Below are 18,142 nucleotides of genomic sequence, written 5' to 3'. Positions count from 1 at the left end.
GTCTGTGGTGTTGATATGTTTGATGTTTCTGAAGGAGATGGTCCGTTGTTCCTTGACTTTGTGAAGTTGGGTGTGAATGTCAAAAAGTACAGCTTTGTGGTCGGAGATGGGGAAATCAGTGACATCAAGGTTGGTGGGAGTGATGTCAGTACAGCAGATTAAATCCAGTATGTGACCTTTGTTGTGGGTTGGGAGGTTGACGTGTTGTGTGATACCAAGACAGTCCAGGAGTGATGTGAAGTCGTTAGCAAAGGTACAGGATGGGTTGTCAACGTGGATGTTGAAATCACCGAGGAGGATCACAGTGGGGGACATTGCGCATACGGCTGTAAGTAGTGATGAGAATTCGTTGAGGAAAACAGCAGAGGGTTTTGGTGGTCTGTAGATTGTAACGATGAAGGTGGGTTTGGGGCCTGTGAGTTTTACAGCTAGACATTCAAAAGAGGAGTGATGGGGGACTGTGACGGCAGTGACTTTGATGTTCTCACGGTGAAGAGCGAGGCCACCCCCTCTCCCAGTAACACGGGGTTTACTAAAAAAAGAATATCCTGGTGGGACGGCCTCATTAAGATGGGAGAAGTCATTTGGCTGTTGCCAGGTTTCAGTGAGGCAGAGAATGTCCAGGTTGTGGTCAACAATAAAGTCAGTGATCAGAAGAGCCTTGTTACTGAGGGATCTGGTGTTCAATAAACAGAGTTTCAGACAGGTGAGTGGAGTGTAGGAGGTTGCTTTAAGCAGGGGGGACAGTACACTGTGATTGACAGGACAGGCAGAACGGGCAGTGTGAGGAGGGGGGCGGGGCCCAGTGGACCAGAAGGAGCGGATATTTACGTTGCTGTTGTGTTGGGTGTACTGAAAGTTCCGTCCAGAGCCACGGTGGATGTACCTTGGTCGTTTGAGGATGTAATGGTGGGATGCAAGCTGAGGAGGGGGGATCCTTGAGAAGGTCCGGAGACGTAACAACTCCGTTACCGAGTACTGGAGCGGCAGAGATGCGCTCGTGAGAGTCAGACAGAGCGCAATCCAGAGAAACAAATTAAAGATCCACATGGTGTGAGATCGGCAACGACGTAATCCAGTGGTGGGTGGTCCAGGTGATGGCGAGCTTCACTGGAGACGGCTAGCCGGCCGGCAGGTGAACACGGTCGGGTAGAGGTGTAGCAGGGAGGCGGCGTCCTCCGCGGTGACAGCAATCCGCGGTCGCAGGTAAACGTCCGAGAGTGCTGGCAGTGTGGCAGCGGACCGGTCCGAACGGGCGTGCTTCGTGGGGCACACCAGAGCAGGCTATCCAGCCACAGAGTGCGGAGAGGAGCCACGGGAGTCCCGACAGGTGAGCCCTGTACCGGCGAAGCTAGCCTCCGGCTAACGCGTGACGAGGCAGTAGCAGTAGACAGGTAGAGACCGATGTTTTGGTGTCGCAGAGTGAAGATGTGCTGCAGGATGTCACAGAAGTAGGTTTGGTAGAAGCTCTGGGCTGCTGCCTCCTCCTGGCCCACATTCTGGAGCAGAGTGTACAGGATCTGCAGACCTGGGAGGCAATACACAACATACACTTATTAAAAAGAGAGACTGTACTGGCTGATCTGGACTCCCAAACAACACGTACAGTGCATTTGACAAAATGTTAATTTAAATTAGCCTCACCTGTGACGGCCACGTTCCTCATGGTGTGTTTAAAGGCCCAGATGATGGAATCCAGCACCAGTTTAAATTGGGCCGGTGGGATGGTGAGGAATACTGGGAAGCAGTGGGAGTTGACGGCCTGCAGCAGGTAAAAGAAGTGTGTCCTGTGCTCCGGGTACTCCTCAAAGTCCTGGAAACCATGAAATACAGGCAAGGGGACAGACATATGGATGAGAACCAGGTAGATAGCAACAGACTTAGGCTGAGCTTGCAATATTTTCTACCCCGAATCACCGCCTACATTTGGAGACCATCCCTCACAATGTCATATGACTGGCACTCCTTACTGAGTAACTTTTTTTTAAACATTTAAACAGCCCACCCAAAACGGACGACCTCAATCACCATTGAAAGTGCTATGTGTGCTAGATTCTAAAACAGGGGCCTGTTCTAGAGGGTTGAACTTTGTAATGTGGAATAGGGAGTCATGACTGCTCTATACATTCCATTTCTATATGCAACGTTCTGAACATTTTACCAAAGTGAATACATCCCTAGCAAGGTTAAGGTAACAGACAGACAAATTAGCAACAAAGCTTTTGGAAAACTCATCCCATATTGAGGGTTTACAATCACTCACTTTATTGAGCATGTTGAGGGTGCATTCGAAAACGGCGTCAAAGATCTGGGGGATCTCCCATGTGATGTGGCCGCCCAGCTTATTGACGATGGTCGCCATGGTGCTAAGGACCTCAGGTTCTCTGGCAGCAGGGGCGTTACGCTGGTAGTCAATCAGAACCGCATCCAACAGTAGCGGAACAAAGTTCTCTCCCACCTAGAATGCCCCGGAAAACCGCACTGGATTAACAGATCAACACGGACGACTGAAGAGCATTCCCAGCAGGTTATTTTAGGACAGGCTTTGAAAGTCACCAACGTCTCTGAAATCTTTAGACCAGGGTTGTCAAATCCAGTTTTACGGACTGTGTACACTGGATTTCACTCCAGCTGAGGATCATATATAGATCATTCTAATTTGTGTATCTACTTGGTGGCAATGGAGTAATACCACCTTAGATTTGGGGTTATGATAGGGTAAGGCCATTGTATAGAGATCATAAAATCTATGGGCCACTTTCCCAGACACAGATTAAACCCACTCACACAAGTCTACTAAAAAGCATGTTGAGGACTTTGTGTCTGGAAAACTATCCTAATGGGAATTAATTAAAAATGTCAATTGAAAAGAAAAGACAATAGTGCACAATGGTGAAAACAATGGTGCCTTGTATCACTTCCAAAAAACATCATAGCTGGGTATTGTGTGTGACCATTCAAGTGTGGTTTCCTCCTTGATCTAAAAATAAAAAACAGCTGCAAAAGACATCATTGTCTTTCATTTGGATATATGGAGTAAAAATATCTGTGGACAGCTTCTCACCATCTGTGGATCGTTTGAACGGCTAACCCAGCCTGATATCAGTTTCAGCGTCTCTCGTTTCACCGTCCTCATACTCCTTATCAAGGGCTGTTTCGTCACCATCACTCCTACAACAGAGACAAAGCCATGAGACGCATGAGACACAGACACACTAGGGCTGTCACACTTTATTACTCTCTGCAGCCCGGAGGACACAATATTGTGAATTTTAAGGATGCATATCACAAAGTTACATTTTGATAATTAATTTAAAACATGTGACAGCCATAACACACACACACACACACACTCACAGTCCAGTCAGTCTGTGCACGTGTCACACACACACTTCCTCCTTTACCGTTGCTCTGGATGGCAGCTGAGATGTTTTCGCTCAGACATTTATAGCCATTGAGCATGTCCAGGTAGATGCGGCCCAGCTGGATGACAAAGGGGTGGCCCACGGCCTTGCAGGCTCTCACGTTGGTCTTTAGGATGCTTCCCAGCTGCTTTACAGTCCCTGGGTCCTTCAGGATGTCCACATTCTGTCATGATGGGGATGGGTGCATGTGGGGGGACATGCAGCGTTCGGCCTGTAGAGGGAGCTACAGGACCGTGGCCGGGGTTGTGTCGGCGAGACTTTTGTTGCACACCTGCTGCGAATTAAGTCTCGCCGGCAAATGTTTAAGATGTGTGTGCTTCTGCCATTTCAGGAGGCGAGGTGGGCTGGGAACGACAGGAGTGGCTTCCGAGACAGACGACTGAAAAGTCGCAGGAACTGTGAGACGGGCTGAAAAGCCGTTAGAACTGTGAGACGGGCTGAAAAGCCGCTAGAACTTTGAGACGGGCTGAAAAGCCGATAAAGTGAATAGTTGTGATAATAAACGGGACAAAATCCCTCACTACGATACTGCGTCTGCCTCTGTGTACAACGGACTTCGTTACATTGGCGCCCAACCTGGGACACAGAGGGAAGGCAGAATGGAGGCGTTAGCAGCGGCAATGTCGAGGATAGCGCTGGTCCTCGAGCAGCAGACGGCCCTGCAGCAGACCCAGCAGACGACGCTGGAGGAACTAACGGCGGCGAGGAGCACCGACAGGGCCCTCCTTCAGGACTTCACCAGGGTCGGCGGGCCGGCGCCGGGGACCGGAGCGGCACCAGGTCCCCCCAAGGTCCAGTACCACCGCCCCCAGGACCTCCAGACCGCCGTCGGACAGGCCGAGGACCATCTCTCCCTCCCACCGCGGGGGCCACAACGACCAACCCCGGCCCCGCGGCAAGGGGGGGGGGGCCAACGCCCAGCCGGGGGAGCAGAAGGAGAGAGGCCGGCGCCCGCCCCGAGGACGAGATGGCAGGGGCGCACCCATCCGGAACCGACCCCGGCCCCACAGGGAGCACCTCGAGCGACAGGGGGGGTGTGTTGGCGGTGCGGACGGCCGGGCCACGTGCAGGCCGAGTGTCGGGCGATGGACGTGGGACGGGTCGTCCGCATCGGCGACATACCGGGCCCTCCCCCCGGACCAGGAGCGGCGTATCGTATTCCGGTAAGGATACAACATGATACGCACCAGGCATTCCTGGATTCGGGCTGCATGCAGTCCATGATCCAGGAGCGCCTGGTTCGGCCGGGGGCATTGTTGAAGGCATCGAGGGTGCGGGTGAGGTGTGTGCATGGGGACATTCACGAATATCCGGTGGTCGCTATCGAAATTCATTTTGAGGGGAAAAACCATAGAGTACAGGCGGCGGTTAGCCCACGCCTCACGCATCCCCTGATTCTAGGTGTGGATTGGGAGGGGTTTCCTCAAGCGGTAAAGAGGGCTACCGGGATGCGTGCACGACAGCTAGGGAGGTGTGTGGCGTGTAATGTGCTCTGTGCCGAGGCGGCGCCTCGCGACACTGCCGGGGAGCCGGAGCCGGCGGGGGCGCCTCACCCCGAGACTTCCTCGCCGAACTATCCGCTGCTAGGCGACTTCCCCCTCGAGCAGTCTCGTGACGAGACCCTCAGATCAGCCTTTGACCAAGTGATAGCAATTGATGGTACTTTGATACGGCCAGACACAGTGCGCGCCCACCCCTATTTTGCGATTATCAGCGACAGGTTATATCGAGTAAGTCGTGACTCACATAGTCAGGAGGAAGTAACCCAGTTGCTGGTTCCCCGCAGCCGCCGCGAAATGGTCTTCCAGGCGGCTCATTTCAACCCCATGGCGGGCCATCTAGGGTATGACAAAACACTGCACCGTATAATGGCTCGATTTTATTGGCCGGGGATTCGGGCAGAGGTGCGTAGGTGGTGCGCTTCCTGTCGGGAATGTCAGTTAGTAAATCCCCCGGCCATTCCCCGGGCCCCCTTGCGGCCCTTACCATTGGTCGAGAACCCGTTCGACCGCATTGCGATGGATATTATCGGGCCATTTGAACGGAGCACACAGGGTTATCGATTTGTGTTGGTCTTGATAGATTACGCCACCCGATACCCCGAGGCAATACCTCTGCGCAATATCTCTGCCAAGAGTGTAGCGCAAGCATTGTTTCAAGTCATGTCCCGCGTGGGAATCCCGAAAGAGATTCTCACCGATCAGGGCACTAATTTTATGTCACGCACCCTCAAGGAACTGTATGGCTTGTTGAACATCAAGGCGATTCGAACCAGTGTTTACCACCCGGCCACTGACGGCCTTTGTGAGCGGTTCAATCGGACCTTGAAGTCAATGATCCGGAAGTTTGTCCACGAGGATAGTCGGAATTGGCATAAATGGCTAGATCCCCTGTTGTTTGCGGTGCGGGAAGTTCCCCAAGCGTCCACCGGGTTTTCCCCGTTTGAATTACTCTACGGGCGTAAGCCCCGGGGTGTCCTAGACCTGTTTAAAGAAAATTGGGAGGAAGGGTCTAGCGACAGTAAGAGTGAGATCCAGTACGTCCTCGACTTGCGCACAAAGCTCCACGCCCTAGGGGCTATCTCACGTGAGCATTTGCTGCAAGCCCAGGAGCGTCAGAAACGCCTGTATGACAGGGGGTCTACCCTACGAGAGTTTACACCGGGAGACAAGGTGCTCGTACTGTTACCCACCTCCAGCACGAAATTACTCGCGAAGTGGCAAGGACCGTTTGTGGTCACACGTCGCATGGGGGACGTGGATTATGAGGTTGTACGCTCGGACCGGGGGGATAGCTTGCAGGTGTATCACGTCAATCTCCTAAAAAAATGGAACGACGTGGTCACGGTTGCTCTGGCTACGGTAATTCCGGAGAGAGAGGAGTTCGGTCCGGAAGTCCCAAAATCGAAAGTTAGCACTCCGGTCGATATTGATAACCATCTCTCTGCTAGCCAGGCCGCGGACATTGCAGATTTGCAGCTTAAGTTCGCTGACGTGTTCTCTCCCCTGCCCGGTCGGACTACGCTCATCGACCACCATATAGAAACGCAGCCGGGTTTAACGGTGCGCACGCGTCCCTATAGGTTGCCGGTGCACAAACGAAACGTTGTGTGCACGGAGTTGGAAGCCATGCTGGAGCTGGGTGTGGTCGAGGAGTCCCGCAGTGATTGGTGTAGCCCCATCGTGCTTGTCAACAAGCCAGATGGGACTATACGGTTCTGTGTGGATTATAGACGGGTTAATGCGGTCTCCAAGTTCGATGCCTATCCGATGCCCCGGGTCGACGAGCTCTTGGACCGGCTTGGTACGGCCAGGTACTTCACGACATTGGATTGCACGAAGGGATACTGGCAGATTCCACTCTCGCCGGTGTCCCGGGAGAAAACGGCATTCTCCACTCCGCTCGGGTTATTCCAGTTCACCGTGCTCCCTTTCGGGTTGTTCGGAGCCCCAGCCACTTTTCAGCGCCTCATGGACCGTATTCTGCGGCCGCACGCCGCCTATGCTGCGGCCTACCTAGATGACATTGTCATTCACAGTGACACCTGGCCGCAGCATGTGCGGAGTGTGGCTGCTGTTCTGCGGTCCCTGAGGCAGGTGGGGCTGACGGCCAACCCGAAAAAGTGCGTGATCGGGCGGAGGGAGATCCGGTATCTGGGGTACCACTTGGGACGGGGGGAGGTGCGGCCGCAGATTGAAAAGACTGCGGCCATCGCCGCCTCTCCCCGGCCCAAGACAAAGAAGGAGGTGAGGGCCTTCCTGGGGCTGGCGGGATATTACCGCCAGTTCGTACCAGGGTTTTCGGAGCTGGCCAGTCCCTTGACGGACCTCACCCGGAAGGGTGCCCCGGATCCGGTCCAATGGTCGGGCCAGTGCCAGGGGTCGTTCGAGGCCCTTAAGGGGGCTCTTTGTGGAGAAACGGTCCTGTATGCGCCTGATTTTAACCTCCCTTTCTCCCTACAGACGGACGCGTCGGATAGAGGGCTGGGAGCAGTACTGACCCAGCACGTGGAGGGGGCCGACCGGCCGGTGCTGTACCTGAGCCGCAAGCTGTCGGAGAGGGAGGGCCGGTACAGCACCGTGGAGAAGGAGTGCCTGGCCATCAAGTGGGCGGTCGGCACCCTCCGCTACTACCTGCTGGGTCGCGCCTTCACCCTCTACTCCGACCATGCCCCCCTCCAGTGGCTCCACCGCATGAAGGATGTGAACGCGAGGATCACCCGGTGGTACCTCGCGTTGCAGCCCTTCAACTTTTCCGTCGTGCACAGACCGGGTGCGCAGATGGTCGTGGCAGACTTCCTCTCCCGGGCAGGGGGGGGGGGAGTAGGTCGTCGGCCGTCGGTTCCCCGGCCTGTGTCGGGCGGTGGGGGTATGTGGGGGGACATGCAGCGTTCGGCCTGTAGAGGGAGCTACAGGACCGTGGCCGGGGTTGTGTCGGCGAGACTTTTGTTGCACACCTGCTGCGAATTAAGTCTCGCCGGCAAATGTTTAAGATGTGTGTGCTTCTGCCATTTCAGGAGGCGAGGTGGGCTGGGAACGACAGGAGTGGCTTCCGAGACAGACGACTGAAAAGTCGCAGGAACTGTGAGACGGGCTGAAAAGCCGTTAGAACTGTGAGACGGGCTGAAAAGCCGCTAGAACTTTGAGACGGGCTGAAAAGCCGATCAAGTGAATAGTTGTGATAATAAACGGGACAAAATCCCTCACTACGATACTGCGTCTGCCTCTGTGTACAACGGACTTCGTTACAGTGCATTAGTACAGTACATTATTGATCAGACTGCAATGTGAAAAGATGAGGTTAAGAACAGTCCTTTGATTTAAATAGGCTTCTAAATGTATGATGACAGGACAAATCAAAGGTTCCTTTTTGCACGTTGCTAAATCAGCCACTTTAATATCAGATCCAACACATTAAAAAAGAAACAGAAGGTAACATGTTAAAACAGAGGCGCTATAGATTGAATCATGGTCATCATATTTTCATGCCAATGTACAGACTGGCCTTGCAAAATTCAACAGATTCAAGCAATTTAGCTGTTCAAGGCTAAACGACATGCAGCCTAGCCTGGTTGCCATATCAGCCTATGCTTTAATAAAGAAATATGCATATCTATAACAAGATATGATACCCAACATAAACCATAGCTGGTCCTGTGTCTCACTGTTGCGTCAAAAGACAGAACACACTAAAAATGAGGAACGGCAGCTTTTCTTGGAAAGAACTCCAGGCCTGAAGAGGGCAGAATAACCCAAATGCATGGGTGGACCTAACAATTTAGCCAGCGTTGCTGGAGGGACTGCTTTGACCTGCGCACCTGCCAGATAAGCATGGGTATAAAATGTTTGGAGTTAATTTTGCCACCCTTTTGCTTGGATTCCTCAACCTGCAAACAAGAAACACAGCTCATTGTTCAACCCTAAAGAAGCAACTGGTATGAAATGTTTGGAATGATTTGTTATGTTGCATTCAGTGCTTAGCACAAATTCCATGTTTAATTCTAGTAGGAGTGGTGACTCCTTTTATTTTGAATAGTTCCTGACTGCAGATAATGTAGCAGTGGAAGTAATTGCTTGAAGTGCTAGATTAAATTGAGATGGTTAAACATTTACTGTATTCAAAGCCATGCTTTGTTGCTTTGTCATGCATTGTTTATTAGGTAAAGTAATGCATGTTTATTTTCTGTTTATCTTTAAGGTTATCAACCTATTCCCTATTTCTTAGTCCCTAATCCTATGTCATTCAATTCATTTCATCTACTCTATTCAACAATTCAACTGTTTCAACATATTACCAATGCCATCAAAACCATCTGGAAGAAAAATAAAACACCAGAAAGGAATTGAGTTGTCCCTTTGCATCCTTCATGTGTTGAGCAAGCCGTTTTCAAGTTTGGGCAGAGCTGAACTGATTGTAACACCTAGATAACTTGACACTCACCTTGGTGGCCTGTTGAATGATGCTGTCCCACACTTGGTTGGGCAGCAGCATGTACTTCTCTATCAGGTGCTCCTGAACCGCCTGGTCCGTCTGAGCCCCAATCATGTAGCCTACCGCCTCATAAAACGTGTGAACCTGGAGACACACAAATTTAGCTAGCAAAGGCCTGCCAAACCAAAAGCTACCCAGGACAGCTGGTGAACCCTGCTTTAGTCGATCTGTTTCGAGGCTGAAGCTGACCTGTTGGGGTTGGAGATCACAGATGGTGTTGATGTTGTTGAGGATCTCGTCATTGAAGGGCATCACCTCGCCCACCTGCACCTGGACAAAGTGCCGTCTGCACTTCTGAGCAATCTTAATAAAGGTGTCACACGCCATGTCCTGTACGCCATTGTGTGTCCCTTGAGGAGGGAGAGAATAAGAAAGAGAACACACAATCACACCACCCTCTCTCTCACTAACTCACACTGAAAACCACACACGTAGTGGTTTCCTCACCGTGCATGAATTCAAAGAGCTTGTTGACCACGGTTTTGAGGAACTTCCAGTGGGCTCTGAGGAAACGAGGGTACTGGCCCACGATGTACATGATGTTGGAGGCTATGATAGCCTTGTTGTCCTTCCCTCTCTTCTGTTCACACAGCCTCAGTAGATCCTATGAGACACAAACACGCACGTAGTCCAATTTCCCACAAATCGAGCAGTGCTGGGTCTATTGTTATTTTTATTGCTCTTTTATTTTTTTTTATTGCTTCTTTTAAAATTTTGTTAAACACAATACAGTGCTCTGCGTAAGTAATGGGACAGTGAAGCATTTTTTCTTCTTTTGGCTCTACACTCCAGAAGTTAAAATCAAACAATTAATGAGGTTGGAGATTGACAGCTTTTATTTGATGGTATTTGTGTACATACTGGTTTCACCATTCAGAAATTCAAAGACACCTTTTTATGCATCGTCCCCCTATTTTAGGTGTTTCTGGTGAGTCAGGTGTGTTCCGTCACATTTGTGCAGACATAAGAGACGTGTCAATGTCTAGTATTGATTCTAGGCTTTGTTGCTCTGTGGAGTTTGCTATTGGTGTCTGTCAACATGAGGACCAAAAAGGTGTCAATGAAAGTCAAGGAAGTCAAATCAAAAACATAGCCAAAATCAACAGTTTGTAACATCATTAAAAAGAAAAAAAAGCACCGGTGAGCTCCAAGGAAGACATCCACAGTGGATGACTGAAGAATGCTCATAATTAAGAAAACCCTAAAAACACCTGTCCCACAAATCAGGAACACTCTCCGGGAGGTAGGCATCAATGTGTCCAAGACTACCATCCGCAGAATAGTCATCAGCCAAACTACAGACATTTCACTGCAAGGTACAAACCACAAGTTACCCTCAAAAAGGATGGTCAGGTTACAGTTTGCATAAAAGTACCGATAAAAGCCTGCAGAGGTCTGGAAAAAGGTCTTGAACAGATACGATAAATATGATCATGTACCAGAGTGATTGCAAGAGGAAAGTTTGTAGAAAAAAGGATCTTTCCAAGATTTACAGTCATACAGTAAGACTCAACATACTGCCATAGCAACTAGGGACTTTTTCAGAGCCAAAAACTGGAAAGGTATTGACTTGCCAAGTCAATCTTCAGATTTAAATCCAACTGAACATGCATCAAAAACAAACAACTGAAAAAGACTGCAGTTCAGGCCTGGCAAAGCATCACCAGAGAAGATACCCAGCAATGGGTCGCAGACTTCAGGCAGTTATTGCATGCAAAGGACTGTCGACCAAATACTAAACATTTTGGACATTTGATAAATCTGTCCCATTACTTTTGGGTACTCTGAAATAGGAGGACTATGCATACAAAGTGGTGTAATTTCTGAATGGTGAGACCAATATGTACACAAACACCATCAAATAAAAGCTCTCTACTTTAATAGTAAATGTTTGATTTCAAATGCAAACTTTTGAAGTGTAGAGCCGAAAGAAGAATAAATGCTTCACTGTACCATTACTTACACAGGGCACTGTATTTTGTAATGAAAAATGCAATATAAAGTAAAGTTATTATTAAGTGCATTATTTATAGTGTATTATTTTATGTCAAATACTATCTGCACATGGTTTAGTTTGCCTGGTACAATAATGCAAATTCCAAGCTCAATCAAGCACATACCAAATACATAGCCAGGAAGGCAGCGGGTCCAGACAAAGTGTGTCCCAGACTGCTCAAGACCTGCGCTGCCGAACTGGGAGAGCCGCTGAGGTACTTATTTGACCTGAGTCTACGTCTTGGTAGGGCCCCAACACTGTGGAAGACATCATGTCTTATCCCTGTCCCAAAAAAGCCACACGCAAAAGAACTCAATGACTTCAGGCCTGTCGCACTCACCTCACACATTATGAAAACAATGGAGAGACTGCTTCTACATACACTCAGACCCCAGGTTAGCCATGCACTGGATCCACTACAGTTTGCATACCAGGAGAAGGTTGGAGTAGACGATGCCATCACATATCTACTGCACAGGACGCATTCTCACCTGGACAAAGGGAAAAGCGCTGTGAGAATCATGTTCTTTGATTTTTCCAGTGCTTTCAACACCATGCAACCCCTCAGATTGGGAGACAAGCTCCTGCAGATGGGTGTGGACGCCCACCTGGTATCCTGGATCACTGACTACCTGACAGGGCGGCCACAGTTTGTCAGACTGAAGGACTGCCTCTCGGACACTGTAGTATGCAACACCGGAGCACCACAGGGAACTGTGCTCTCTCCTGTCCTGTTCACCCTGTACACGTCTGACTTCTGCTACAACAAAGAGTCATGCCACATGCAGAAGTTTTCGGACGATACGGCAATTGTGGGGTGTATCAGAGATGGGCAGGAGGGGGAGTACAGGAGCCTGGTGGAGGACTTTGTGCAATGGTGCAAACTCAACCACCTACAACTCAACACTACAAAGACCAAGGAGATGGTGGTGGATTTCCGTAGGTCTAAGCCCGCTCTGCTACCAGTCTCCATTGAGGGAGTCAATGTGGAGATGGTCAGCACATATAAGTATCTGGGGGTCCACCTGGACAATAAACTGGACTGGTCAGCCAACACTGATGCGATTTACAAGAAGGGACAGAGCCGGCTGTACTTCCTGAGGAGGCTGCGGTCCTTCAATGTCTGCAGCAAACTCCTAGGGATGTTTTACCAGTCTGTGGTCGCCAGCGTTCTCTTCTATGCAGTGGTGTGCTGGGGAGGAAGCACTAAGAAGAGGGATGCCGGGCGACTGGACAGGCTGGTAAGGAAAGCTGGCTCTGTTGTGGGAGCTGAACTGGAGAGCATCACTTCAGTACTGGAAAAAAGAACTCTGAGCAAACTGCTCACCATCATGGACAATGAAGGTCACCCACTGTACCACACCATCATCCAGCAGAAGAGCTTGATCAGCTGGAGGTTACGAGCACTGACAAGCAAAACTGACAGACTTACTAAATCATTTGTCCCCAGAGCCATACAACTCTACAATAAGTCAATCAAGGGCAAAGAGATGGACTTCTCTGCATAACCTCCACCCTCTGTATCATATCACTATCATGTATCATGTCACTGTTTCACCTCATTATCTACAATGTTTACTAGCTATGCTAGGTCTCATACACAGCTCCTACCTCCCTCCACCAGCCTGGACTAAATGCACTTTAAAATAATCCATATTTATGTAGCCCGTATTTAGTTTTTAGTATTTAATGCTATAATCGCACTGTCTGCCTTACCTTTTCACACCTCACCTAACTGCAAAGACATTTACAACTGCACCTCGCCTGTATAAAATGCTGCTAATGTTGTATGTTGTATGTGTATGTTATGTGTGATACCCCTATGTCTGTATGCTACTTGGAACCTGAATTTCCCCCTGGGATAAATAAAGTTTCTATCTATCTATCTATCTAGCCTGTTAGTATTAGTAGCCTATTTGACATATTAACCCAGGTCTGAAACTGAGCCACACGAGAGCCGATTCAATCTCCCAAAATACCTGTCCCCGTCTTCCGTACCTTGATAACAGTAACTTCTCGTCCTCGTGCATGGCTCCACTAATAGATCCTATAGCCCAGCACAGCGTGTTGAGGTTCTTCCATGATCACTCCTGTCCCGTTGACCTGGTTATGCAGCTTCTCTGTCATGATTCGTTCTGTGTCTGCATAGTCCAGATGGGTCAGGTACACTGGAAAATGTAGGGGGGAGGGTTAAGGTAGAGGTCAATTAAATACTGTACTGTAGATCTGTTACGTTCCACATAGGTTTGTCTGTGTTCTGTTTTCCCTCTTCCTTTATAGGGCGACATCACCACTCCCATTTGCTGCACCTGCTGCTAATCACCTGCCATCTCAGTCTGGCCCCAATCAACTCCCTTCATTTTAGTATTTAAGCTGTGTGTTTCATGCCAGTCGTTCTCTTCTGAGCTCATGCTATTTGTGACATTTTGATGTTGTTAGCCCCACTGACACTTGTTTCCCCCCTACCTTGATTGTGTGTGTGTATGGTCCAGGCCCTGGGGCAGGTAAGACAGAGGCCTCTATACTCCCACATGTAGGTGGAACTATTGTCTAGATACACTAGGAAAGGGGTGGTTGCCAACCATGTACATTTTGATGTCCTTGGTTAGAGTAGTTTAGTTAGGGACAGTTAGTAGCCTCTCCTAGACTTTTGTGTTACTTTCTTTTCTTTGGCAACATCCATGTCCCCTTGGCCTGTGGGCTGCTAGTGTTGTGTGTGTCCGTTGTATTGTGTGTACACTGCCCGTACACCCCCCCCCCCCCCCCCCAATTATTTACAATATACCACTATTTGAATTCACTCCATCCTTGTCTGGTCTCTGGTCTTTATTTCACACCAACGCGCTCAAGATTCCTGCTTTCAGTTGGTTAAATCTGTTACGCACTTCCCTTTTACCCTAGACACAACTGAGTCGTAACAGAGTAAAATGTAGGATCCAGCGGATCCCTTGTTTCAGACATGCTGACAAAACTGATGACATCACTGCAGGGTGGGTCGCCTCGCCATGCCTATCTGGAAAATTAATGGTACAAGTCTGTCCCCTGCTGGCATATGTGTATGCATAGAACTTCCATTCAGTACCTACCAAACCTAGTTTGTCTAAACAGGCGGTAGATTTGATGACAGTGATGAGTTTTATGAATAACTCCAATTTCCTCTGGTTACCCCTAATAAAGTGATTATTGGCCAATAAAGGGAGTCAGACAACCACTTTGCTGCTACAACACAGCAGCAGTCATACTATAATTGCATTGGAGTACACTTATGACACGACCTGTAACCTTCTCCTCATTGTCAGGTCCAGCTAGGATTCATAGATACCATTTGATTCAAACTTGTAAAAGGTGAAACGGGATAGATAAATATACAACCAGTGTTAGGTTTAGAAATGTCTCATGGCATTTTTATTAAAGTTATGCATAACCTTTCAACTTGATCATTGTACATGTTGAACTTTGTGACTATTAGATAAGACTGTCAGATCTATAGTACATCAGAAACAGCAATGCATTTAATCTGGAAGCATGACTGTTCATTCTGTGGGAGAGGGGAACCAGGCAGACAGGTCACCCAGAAGAGCTGTGTGTCTGTAATAGGCAGGTGTTGAAATGCTGAGAGGAGCAGTCCAGAGCCTATGGCTTGCCGTGCAAGTTAACACCATCCTAGAGTTTTACATTACCAAAGCAATTTCAGCTCTGCCGTTCGGTCCAGGTAGGAGTGTGGTCGGCTAGGGTAGGCTAGAGAGCGCTCACACCACCGTTCTGCTCGGGGAGGATGGGTAGCCTTACAGGTCACATTACTAATTACTAGCATGCAAGAAATGCAACATGGGAAAACTCTAAAATAAACAAGAAAATAAATACATCTTGGGATAAAAAAAAAAAGAATACATTATCTTAAAATGTCCTTTTCTACTTGTTTTGTGTTCAATATATACCCTAAACACACAGCTTTATACATTTTGGTATAGTTTTTTGACTTGAACAGTTGACTGGGGATTTGGGGGGGGGGACTAGGGGTCCCACTGCCATTGGAGTGGGTCGCAGCAGGGGAGAGGACAGGGCAGGCATGTGGGGGGTGAGGTTTGGGACAATCCCTCTTCCTTGATTGCCTTGTGCTGACAGAAGAGGTGAATCTCCATAGAAACTTCTCCCTCCAGCTGTCTGGGGGGCGGGGCTCAGCAGTGAGTGGACAAGCTAATAGAGGATTCCCAGGATAATGAGACAGGAAGCAGGAACTAACTCCTCTGTTCCTCTCCTACGAGCAGAGGCAGAGGTCTGGGGGGAGCTCCACCACTATCTCTTCTGTGGAGGAGAATGCAACGTGTGTTAGGACAGTCTGACTGCACACTCCAGGTAGCTGTCACTCAACTGCTCACAAGTATACACATTCTATAAGAGATTGTCATTGAGAAATAAGACAGTTACCATTGTTATCCTCTGCCTCAGGCGATGCCCCTGTCGGTCTTTGGCAAAGTAGACTATGATACTTGGTTTCAACCTCCTGAGAGAAGACAGACAAACAGCAAAATGTCAGCAATCATCACACTGGACAAACAATGCAACACTACCTTTCTGGTGCACACTCTATGGAGGTGGAACAATGTTTCCTTGAAGTTTGCTGATGACGGTTTACATTTCTTGTGAACCAATGGAACAAATTCCAAAAAACAATGTTTTATGGCGATAAAGTTGTGTGAATCTGTATGTTGTGTGCACCTTGAGGTGGTTGAGGTTGGTCTGCAGGCTGCGCAGGTGTGACAGCACCTGTCTGCTGAACAAGGAGAGACTTCCTGCCTGCGAGGCCGACGAGAACCTCAGGCTGATCCCAGAATCCCCTGCAGCGCAGCCTCGCAGCTGCTTCCCTGTGACTGCCATGATGTCATCATCTGTATTGCTCTCTCAAGATTCAAGATTTCAAGATTTCTTTATTTGTCACGTGCATACAAGTATACAGTGAAATGCAAAAGTGACAGTGCCACAGAGTAGTGCAACAACACAATAAGTTTTAAAATACAATAAAATAAAAATAGAAGTACTAAAAAATATACAGTATGGACAGTATAAACAGTATAAACAATATGAACAGTATAGCCAGTAAGCAATATAAATAGCAGATGGATGATTATGTGTGTGCATATGTGTTAGAATGACAGTGCATGTGTGAGTGACTTGAGGGGGGCACTGGTGGGGTCATCGTTGACGATTCTGATGGCATGGGGGAAGAAACTCAGTCTTAGCCTCTCTGTTTTTGCTGCATGACAGCGGAGGCGTTTTCCTGACCGCAGCGGCTGGAACAGAGGGTTACAGAGGCTCTCCCGAGCCTCTGTAACCCTCCAGGACCAGGTACCCTGCTGAGAAAGCAGTCAGTACACAACACTACACTACATATTAACACCCTACAATACACACAGCACACTACACTATACTGTCTATACTACTCTTCCGCAGAGCCTCAGAGGTGTGCCTCTCCAATCCTCTCAGATGTACACAGGGGGTCAATTTGGGACATCTCGGTTAACTCTAGGGTTTATCCACACTACAGACTTACCATAGCCCCCTGGGAACAAAAAGAAGCCTGTGTCTCCATCTACAACACACTACTACATTATACAATACACACTATGCCCTACAATACAGACTACTCAATGTACGCTACGCTGCAGACTCACCATAGTCCTCTGGATGGAGTGGGGTCTTCTCTGAGCCATTGTGTACCACCACCGTGGTCCTGCTGTCTGGAGGAGGCGCCCCCCTGAGAAGGAACACCGCTCGATAGCCTCCTGGGACATTAGCTGGGTCACCAGGACCTGCTTCAACGCTAACACTGGAGGAAAGGGACAAGAACATGATTACACACACACAACTATGAAAGCATGTGCATGCATTCATGTCACTTTTCAAGACAGATTATTCAGCGCGTCGTCAGCCCTGGATGGTGAGCAGCTGAGTCCATCCGTCTCACTCCAGTCGACACCCACAGGGAGGGACAGCCTATCAGCTAGCTCTGGGTCTACGTAGCCCTCCTCCTCCTCAGACTTGATGAAGGGGTTGGTACCTGCTAGAGAGTTCTGGTTTCCACCTCTAGAAGCAGCGCTGCTCTCTTTACCTGAAGACAGAACAGAGATGACTGTCAGTATTCAATGAATAAACAACTAGACTAGTTTAGCACTGTAGGGGCATGTTGTCACAAACTTACCTCAGATGAACTGCTTGTTATAGAGTTATATGGTGTGTTAGTGAGTGTACCTGCAGACTGGGTGCTTCCAGTAGAGGTGCAGTCAGGGTCTTTGCTGAGTCGTGCTACACCAGCAGTGATGATCTCCACACCGTCTCTCTCTCCACTAACACAGGGAGGGACACATCATAGTCGGTACAACTGTACAAGTGGATAACTATTGCCATTTCTCTTGACTCAAGCAAAGAGGATGAACAACAACGTACTCTGTCTGAGGTAAGGGGATGACGTTGTGCGGTTTGACTTTCATGGCGTCGGCTCTCTGTGTGATCTGACGCTGCCATCTGGTGGAGGGAGGGAAATAGACAGGCTGAGGTCACTAAACTGCTCGAGGATTTGGTGTAACCGACTGGGTTTTCAACTTGGATCATCTGCACATTGTGCATGAGCCCGTCCTCAGAGTTCTACCTCCACCAGCCTCCCATGATTTGCACGTTACAAGACTGTGTTGGCCTGGTGATCTAAAGCCCCAGGTTCAAACCCCATGGGTCA

The 18,142-nt window shown here is 49.0% G+C and overlaps 2 pseudogenes across 2 annotated transcripts in view; both read right to left on the bottom strand.

Moving 5' to 3' along the window:
* Positions 1 to 1,107: 1,107 nt before the first annotated feature.
* On the bottom strand, positions 1,108 to 13,742 carry LOC310824001 (exportin-1-like; annotated as a pseudogene). Its single transcript has 11 exons — positions 13,736 to 13,742; positions 13,411 to 13,580; positions 9,864 to 10,020; positions 9,606 to 9,766; positions 9,366 to 9,500; positions 3,405 to 3,588; positions 3,065 to 3,171; positions 2,264 to 2,458; positions 1,645 to 1,813; positions 1,368 to 1,528; positions 1,108 to 1,284 (listed from the first exon to the last, which is right to left on the bottom strand). The product of its transcript is annotated as an exportin-1-like (transcript).
* A 1,999-nt stretch (positions 13,743 to 15,741) lies between these two features.
* Positions 15,742 to 18,142, bottom strand: part of LOC310824000 (rho guanine nucleotide exchange factor 12-like) — a 28,388-nt pseudogene continuing 25,987 nt past the window's right edge. The window contains exons 13-18 of the transcript in view: positions 17,857 to 17,934; positions 17,662 to 17,756; positions 17,378 to 17,521; positions 17,085 to 17,239; positions 16,132 to 16,311; positions 15,742 to 15,783 (exon numbers count right to left, since the gene is read on the bottom strand). The product of the transcript in view is annotated as a rho guanine nucleotide exchange factor 12-like (transcript). The remainder of the gene's footprint in view (positions 15,784 to 16,131; positions 16,312 to 17,084; positions 17,240 to 17,377; positions 17,522 to 17,661; positions 17,757 to 17,856; positions 17,935 to 18,142) is intronic.

The sequence above is a fragment of the Argentina silus genome (genome assembly GCF_951799395.1).
Source record: "Argentina silus genome assembly, chromosome: Y".
In the NCBI taxonomy this organism is placed as follows: domain Eukaryota; kingdom Metazoa; phylum Chordata; class Actinopteri; order Argentiniformes; family Argentinidae; genus Argentina; species Argentina silus.
Note: the sequence above shows the minus strand (reverse complement) of the source record. Positions and strands in the feature narration are given on the sequence as shown.